The sequence below is a fragment of the Delphinapterus leucas genome, chromosome 11, assembly GCF_059928025.1.
Source record: "Delphinapterus leucas isolate spDelLeu-1000000601 "Yukka" chromosome 11, BTC_Dleu_Yukka2, whole genome shotgun sequence".
Classification (NCBI taxonomy): domain Eukaryota; kingdom Metazoa; phylum Chordata; class Mammalia; order Artiodactyla; family Monodontidae; genus Delphinapterus; species Delphinapterus leucas.
This window is the reverse complement of record NC_143139.1, coordinates 21369681-21378692: the sequence shown is the minus strand read 5'-3', so window position 1 is coordinate 21378692 and position 9012 is coordinate 21369681. Positions and strand designations below refer to the sequence as shown.

Genomic DNA, 9012 nt, shown 5'->3' with positions numbered 1-9012 from the left:
AAACAAATTTTAGTATATCATAGTCCTACTACCATTAATGGCCATGGGCTTACTTATTCACAGAACTGAACTTAGAAGTGTGACTACAACCATGGCCACCAATCATGACACCTCATGGTGCTATTTCCACAATTAGAATATTAATCATAAAGTCACTCTCCATTGACCAAAGAAATCTTATTTACTTGACCAAACCCTATTGCTCAACATACAAACTAATTTATTACAAAAATTACTTCATTAGGATAATTTCTGAGGTTAAAAAAAAGTTTTTTTGTCATTTTAGGAATCACAAATAATTGAACCAGTTTCCGCAGCCTTGTCAGCATCTGTTTGTTCCCTGTGTTCCTTGCCTCACGCTCCTGGCCAAGGGACCGAGTGTTGTCTACACCACTGAAACTTCAACACCAAGTGCAGCATAAGGCATAGGTGTGCAGAAAATATTAGCTGAAGGATATTAATTCCTTCATTGGCTAACAACTTCCCCATCTATGATCCGCTTGTCCTCTACCCATTTATTTAACTGGAGTTTGATAATTGTCTTAAACGTTTTTTTTTTTAAAACATGTTTATTGGAGTATAATTGCTTTACAATGGTGTGTTAGTTTCTGCTTTATAACAAAGTGAATCAGTTATACATATACATATGTCTCCATATATCTTCCCTCTTGTGTCTCCCTCCCTCTCACCTTCCCTATCCCACCCCTCTAGATGGTCAAAAAGCACCGAGCTGATCTCCCTGTGCTATGCGGCTGCTTCCCACTAGCTATCTATTTTACATTTGGTAGTGTATATATGTCCATGCCGCTCTCTCACTTTGTCTCAGCTTACCCTTTCCCCTCCCCATATCGTCAAGTCCATTCTCTAGTAGGTCTGCGTCTTTATTCCCATCTTGCCCCTAGGTTCTTCATGGCCATTTTTTTTTTTTTAGATTCCATATATATGTGTTAGCATACAGTATTTGTTTTTCTCTTTCTGGCTTACTTCACTCTGTATGACAGACTCTAGGTCCATCCACCTCACTACAAATAACCAGTTTCGTTTCTGTTTATGGCTAAGTAATATTCCATTGTATATATGTGCCACATCTTCTTTATCCATTCATCTGTTGATGGACACCTAGGTTGCTTCCATGTCCTGGCTATTGTAATAAGAGCTGCAATGAACATTTTGGTACATGACTCTTTTTGAATTATGGTTTTCTCAGGGTATATGCCCAGTAGAGGGATTGCTGGGTCCTACGGTAGTTCTATTTTTAGTTTTTGAAGGAACCTCCATACTTACTGTTCCCCATAGTGGCTGTATCAATTTACATGCCCACCAGCAGAGCAAGAGGGTTCCCTTAATTCCACACCCCCTCCAGCATTTATTGTTTGTAGATTTTTTGATGATGGCCATTGTGACCGGTGTGAGATGATATCTCATTGTAGTTTTTTTTTTTTTTTTTTGCGATACACAGGCCTCTCACTGTTGTGGCCTCTCCCGTTGCGGAGCACAGGCTCCAGATGTGCAGGCTCAGCGGCCATGGCTCACGGGCCTAGCCGCTCCATGGCATGTGGGATCTTCCCGGACCGGGGCATGAACTTGTGTCCCCTGCATCGGCAGGTGGACTCTCAACCACTGCGCCACCAGGGAAGCCCCCTCATTGTAGTTTTGATTTGCATTCCTCTAATGATTAATGACATTGAGCATTCTTTCATGTATCTGTAGGCAATCTGTATATCTTCTTTGGAGAAATGTCTATTTAGGTCTTCTGCCCATTTTTGGATTGGGTTTTTTGTTCTTTTGATATTGAGCTGCATGAGCTGCTTGTAAATTCTGGAGATTAATCCTTTGTCAGTTGCTTCCTTTGCAAATATTTTCTCCCATTCTGAGGGGTGTTGTTTTGTCTTGCTTATGGTTTCCTTTGCTGCAGAAAAGCTTTTAAGTTTCATTAGGTCCCATTTGTTTACTTTTGTTTTTATTTCCATTTCTCTAGGAGATACGTCAAAAAGGATCTTGCTGTGATTTATGTCACAGAGGTTTCTGCCCATGTTTTCCTCTAAGAGTTTTATAGTGTTTGGCCTTACATTTAGGTCTTTAATCCATTTTGAGTTTATTTTTGTGTATGATGTTAGGGAGTGTTCGAATTTCATTCTTTTACATGTAGTTGTCCAGTTTTCCCAGCACCACTTATTGAAGAGGCTGTCTTTTCTCCATTGTATAATCTTGCATCCTTTATCAAAGATAAGGTGACCATATGTGTGTGGATTTATCTCTGGGCTTTCTATCCTGTTCCATTGATCTATATTTCTGTTTTTGGGCCAGTACCATACTGTCTTGATTACTATAGCTTTGTAGTATAGTCTGAAGTCAGGGAGCCTGATTCCTCCAGCTCCGTTTTTCATTCTCAAGATTGCTTTGGCTATTCGGGGTCTTTTGTGTTTCCATACAAATTGTGAAATTTTTTGTTCTAGTTCTGTGAGAAATACCAGTAGTAGTTTGATACGGATTACACTGAATCTGTAGATTGCTTTGGGTAGTAGAGTCATTTTCGCAGTGTTGATTCTTCCAATCCAAGAACATGGTATATCTCTCCATCTATTTGTATCATCTTTAATTTCTTTCATCAGTGTCTTATAATTTTCTGCATACAGGTCTTTTGTCTCCTTAGGTAGGTTTATTCCTACCTTTTATTCTTTTTGTTGCAGTGGTAAATGGGAGTGTTTTCTTAATTTCACTATCAGATTTTTCATCATTAGTGTATAGGAATGCAAGGGATTTCTGTGCATTAATTTTGTATCCTGAAACTTTACTGAATTCATTGATTAGCTCTAGTAGTTTTCGGGTAGCATCTTTAGGATTCTCTATGTATAGTATCATGTCATCTGCAAATAATGACAGCTTTACTTCTTCTTTTCCGATTTGGATTCCTTTTATTTCTTTTTCTTCTCTGGCTGCTGTGGCTAAAACTTCTAAAACTATGTTGAATAATAGTGGTGAGAGAGGGCAACCTTGTCTCGTTCTTGATCTTAGTGGAAATGGTTTCAGTTTTTCACCATTGAGGACAATGTTGGCTGTGGGTTTGTCATATATGGCCTTTATTATGTTGAGTAAAGTCCCCTCTATGCCTACTTTCTGGAGGGTTTTTATCATAAATGGGTGTTGAATTTTGTCGAAAGGTTTCTCTACATCTATTGAGATGATCATATGGTTTTTCTCCTTTGGTTTGTTAATATGGTGTATCACATTGATTGATTTGCGTATATTGAAGAATCCTTGCATTCCTGGGATAAACCCCACTTGATCATGGTGTATGATCCTTTTAATGTGCTCTTGGATCCTGTTTGCTAGTATTTTGTTGAGAATTTTTGCATCTATGTTCATCAGTGATATTGGCCTGTAATTTTCTTTCTTTGTGACATCTTTGTCTGGTTTTGGTATCAGGGTGATGGTGGCCTCGTAGAATGAGTGTGGGAGTGTTCCTCCCTCTGCTATATTTTGGAAGAGTTTGAGAAGGATATGTGTTAGCTGTTCTCTAAATGTTTGATAGAATTTGCCTGTGAAGCCATCCGGTCCTGGGCTTTTGTTTGTTGGCAGATTTTTAATCACAGTCTCAATTTCAATGCTTGTGATTGGTCTGTTCATATTTTCTATTTCTTCCTGGTTCAGTCTTGGAAGGTTTGCATTTCTAAGCATTTGTCGATTTCTTTCAGGTTGTCCATTTTATTGGCATAGAGTTGCTTGTAGTAATCACTCATGATCCTTTGTATTTCTGCAGTGTCAGTTGTTACTTCTCCTTTTTCATTTCTAATTATATTGATTTGAGTCTTCTCTCTTTTTTTCTTGATGAGTCTGGCTAATGGTTTATCGATTTTGTTTATCTTCTCATAGAACCAGCTTTTGGTTTTACTGATCTTTGCTATCGTTTCTTTCATTTCTTTTTCATTTCTTTCTGATCTGATCTTTATGATTTGTTTCCTTCTGCTAACTTTGGGGTTTTTTTTGTTATTCTTTCTCTAATTACTTTAGGTGTAAGGTTAGGTTGTTGATTTGAGATGTTTCCTGTTTCTTAAGGTAGGATTGTATTGCTATAAACTTCCCTCTGAGAACTGCTTTTGCTGCATCCCATAGGTTTTGGGTTGTTGTGTTTTCATTGTCATTTGTTTCTAGGTATTTTTTGATTTCTTCTTTGATTTCTTCAGTGATCTCTTGGTTATTAAGTAGTGTATTGTTTAGCCTATATATGTTTGTATTTTTTACAGATTTTTTCCTGTAATTGATATCTAGTCTCACAGCGTTGTGGTCGGAAAAGATACTTGATACGATTTCAATTTTCTTAAATTTACCAAGGCTTGATTTGTGACCCAAGATATGATCTATCCTGGAGAATGTTCCATGAACACTTGAGAAGAAAGTGTATTCTGTTGTTTTTGGATGGAATGTCCTATAAATATCCATTAAGTCCATCTTGTTTAATGTATCATTTAAAGCTTGTGTTTCCTTATTTATTTTCATTTTGGATGATCTGTCCATTGGTGAAAGTGGGGTATTAAAGTCCCCTACTATGATTGTTTTACTGTCTATTCCCCTTTTATGGCTGTTGGTATTTGCCTTATGTATTGAGGTGCTCCTATGTGGGGTACATAAATATTTACAATTGTTATATCTTCTTCATGGATTGATCCCTTGATCATATGTAGTGTCCTTCTTTGTCTCTTGTAATAGTCTTTGTTTTAAAGTCTATTTTATCTGATATGAGAATTGCTACTCCAGCTTTCTTTTGATTTGTATTTGCATGGAATATCTTTTTCCATCCCTTCACTTTCAGTCTCTATGTGTCCCTAGGTCTGAAGTGGGTCTCTTGTAGACAGCATATATATGGGTCTTGTTTTTGTATCTATTCAGCCAGTCTATGTCTTTTGGTGGGAGCATTTTCATCCATTTACATTTAAGGTAATTATTGGTATGTATGTTCCTATTATCATTTTCTTAGTTGTTTGGGTTCGTTATTGTAGGTCTTTTCCTTCTCTTGTGTTTCCTGCCTAGAGAAGTTCCTTTAGCATTTGTTGTAAAGCTGGTTTGGTGGTGCTGAATTCTCTTAGCTTTTGCTTGTCTGTAAAGGTTTTAATTTCTCCGTCAAATCTGAATGAGATCCTTGCTGGGTAGAGTAATCTTGGTTGTAGATTTTTCTCCTTCATTACTTTAAATATGTCCTGCCAGTCCCTTCTGGCTTGCAGAGTTTCTGCTGAAGGATCAGCTGTTAACCTTATAGGGATTCCCTTGTGTGTTATTTCTCCCTTGCTGCTTATAATATTTTTTCTTTGTATTTAATTTTTGATAGTTTGATTAATATGTGTCTTGGCGTGTGTCTCCTTGGATTTATCCTATATGGGACTCTCTTTGCTTCCTGAACTGGTTTAACTATTTCCTTTCCCATATTAGGGAAGCTTTCAACTATAATCTCTTCAAATATTTTCTCAGTCCCTTTCTTTTTCTCTTCTTCTTCCAGGACACCTATAATTCGAATGTTGGTGTGTTTAATGTTGTCCCAGAGGTCTCTGAGACTGTCCTCAATTCTTTTCATTGTTTTTTCTTTATGCTGCTCTGCAGTAGTTATTTCCACTATTTTATCTTCCAGGTCACTTATCCGTTTTTCTGCCTCAGTCATTCTGCTATTGATCCCTTGTAGAGAATTTTTAATTTCATTTATTGTGTTGTTCATCACTGCTTGTTTGCTCTTTAGTTCTTCTAGGTCCTTGTTAAACGTTTCTTGTAGTTTCTCCATTCTGTTTCCAAGATTTGGATCATCTTTACTATCATTATTCTGAATTCTTTTTCAGGTAGACTGCCTATTTCCTCTTCATTTGTTAGGTCTGGTGGGTTTTTGCCTTGCTCCATCATCTGCTGTGTGTTTCTCTGTCTTCCCATTCATCTTACTTTATGGTGTCTGGGGTCTCCTTTTCGCAGGAGGAGGTTACCGTTGCAGGTTCGTAGTTCCCATTGTTTTTGGTGTCTGTCCCCAGTGGCTAAGGTTGATTCAGTGGGTTGGGTAGGCTTCCTGTGGAGGGGACTAATGCCTGTGCTCTGGTCGATGAGGCTGGATCTTGTCTTTCTGGTGGGCAGGTCCACGTCTGGTGGTGTGTTTTGGGGTGTCTGTGGCCTTATTATGATTTTAGGCAGCCTCTCTGCTAATGGATGGGGTTGTGTTCCTGTCTTGCTTGTTGTTTGGCATAGGGTGTCCAGCACTCCAAATACTCATTTTCTAACTGTCTTCAATTTAAGAGTTATTCTAATAATGTAAACTTTTTTTTAACTTGCTGTGTTTCCCCAGTGTTTAATATTTTGTTTAGCTGCATTATAGGTGAAGCAGAAAATTCTGCATTCTCATATGGTCAAACAATATGTCTTGATTTTTTTCTATTGATTAGAATGTTATTATTAGCCTACTAAAAATCAATTACACACAATTCTTTTTTCTGTGGGTTTTTAAAATCTCAACGCTTCCTGTGTTAATAAATCTTTAATCAATCTATGATTTGTTTGCCCATTGTCCTGTGATCTTCCTATTTCTTTGCTGTTTTTAAAAAAGAATGTTAAAAGTTTATGAGATGTAATAAACATTGATTTAATTAAAGAAAACATTTAAATTTGTTTAATGGTTTACAATGGCACGGCCATTTCAGGATTAACTGATCATTTAAAAACTTATTTAAAAAACAATATGAACTTTTCCTATAAAATAGTATTTACTACAAATAGTAACTTAGTCCTTTTACATTCTGTTAAAGGACCTAAGACAGTTTGAGGGTACCTGGTCACCTGGGTAGATGAGTCAGAACACATGTGAGATGAATGAGAATAAACCTAATTACTTTTTCTAGGGACGGTACAAAAACACGTTTTGTTGGGACTTCCCTGATGGCCCAGTGGTAAAGAATCTACCTTGCAATGCAGGGGATGCAGGTTCGATCCCTGGTCGGGGAACTAAGATCCCGCATGCTGTGGGGCAACTAAGCCCACGTGCCACAACTACTGAGCCCGCGCGCCTCAACTAGAGAGCCTGCATGCTGCAAACTACAGAGCCCACACACTCTGGAACCCACGCATCACAACTAGAGAGAAGCTCCAACGCCACAACGAAAGACCCCACGTGCCGCAACTAAGACCTGACGCAGCCAAAAATAAATAAAACAAATAAATAAGTCTTAAAAGAAACCTTTTTGTCACACTGTAATTTCCCAGAGTGCCGCTTCAGCTCTCTCTGCTTCCACTGCAGCGCCAAGGCGGCTTCACTAACCCCCTTTATGCCCAGAGGAAGGACCATCTGCCCCCAGCAAGCTGATTCCCAAACTGTGTTCCTCAGTTAGGAAATCTGTAAGATGTTAAATTTCTGGGGAAAAAGGGCTCCAAGGCCGAGGAAATGTAAGAAATCCAGTAAACAAAGTTTAAAAAGTTCCTTTACTGCTAGGTTCTTTGAGCATTATATAGGCTGGTGTGCACTCCAAGTGTCAAATAAGAGGTTTATGTGCTACTGTCCCTAATCCATTTAGAGAACATTTAAGGAAAGGAAACATAAGAGTTCTGACTTAAAATAAGATTTGTTTCCTTCTCTGCTAGGTACTCGATTTACTAAAAATAGAATATGTATTATTCTTCCTTGGGATAAGTTAAGATGAAAAAACGGTCAAACATTAATATATTGTGTTAAATTAATATATTAAAATTAAATTATTGTATTAAAAGGAAAAACAGCTGAATTTTTAAAGCTGAATTAAAATTTATTTAATACATAGTCCCTTATGTTTCATTAAAAGATTAAACTTGGACCTTTCAACTTAAAAGCTTTCGCACAGCAAAGGAAACCAAAGACAACTTACTGAATGGGAGAAAATATTTGCAAATGATATGACATAAAGGATTAATATCCAACATATATAAATAGCTCATACAACTCAACATCAAAAAACCAAACCACCCAATTAAAAAATGGGCAGAAGAATTGAACAGACATTCTTCCAAAGAGGAAATGCAGATGGCCAATAGGCCCATGAAAAGATGCTCAACATCACTAATCATCAGGGAAATGCAAATCAAAACCACAGTGAGATATCACCTCACACCTGTCAGAATGGCTATCATCAAAAGGAACACAAGTAACAAACTGTTGGCGAGGACGTGGAGAAAAGGGAACCCTCCTACACTGTCAGTAGGAATGTAAACTGGTGCAGCCGCTGTGGAAAACCGTATGGAGGTTTCTCAAAAAAACGAAAAATAGAACTACCATATGACCCAGCAATTCCACTTCGGGGTATACATCCCAAAAAACCAAAAACGCTAATTCGAAAAGATACATGCACCCCAATGTTCATAGCAGCATTATTTACAACAGCCAAGATATGGAAGCAACCTAAGTGTCTATCAACAGATAATGGATAAAGAAGATGCGGTGTACATATCCGGTGGACTACTACTCAGCCATAAAAAATGACGAACTTCTTGCATTTGCAGCAACATGGATGGACTTGGAGGGTATTGTGCTAAGTGAAATAAGTCAGAGAAAGACAAATACTATATGATATCACTTATATGTGGAATCTAAAAAATACAATAAACGAGTGAATATAACAAAAAAGGAGAATCACAGATACAGAGAACAAACTAGTGGTTACCAGTTGCTGGGGGGCAATATGGGAATAGGGGAGTGGTCAGTACAAACTATGGAGTGTAAGATAGGCTCAAGGATGTGTTGTACAACATGGGGAATATAGCCAATATTTTGTAATAACTGTGGATGGAAAGTAACCTTTAAAATTGTACAAAAATTTTAAAAATTAAAATAAAAAAGTAAAGAGCATTATTTTAAAAAAGATATTAAACTTGGGAAACCTAACACGAAAGACATCAGATCTCATTAAAAGCTCTCCCCACCCCCCAAGAAGCCTATATTATTTCAAAGAAACTTATGAGGCTCATTATTAAGTTCCATTAAGGTTTTAGTATACCATCACATTTTTTTTTTCTTTTTTGCGG

At 37.4% G+C, this 9012-nt stretch overlaps 1 protein-coding gene across 3 annotated transcripts in view; it reads right to left on the bottom strand.

The window, feature by feature from the left end:
- The window catches only part of LOC149747967 (uncharacterized), a 111236-nt gene that overhangs the window by 179 nt on the left and 102045 nt on the right, over positions 1 to 9012 (bottom strand). The gene's annotated exons all lie outside the window — the stretch shown is intronic.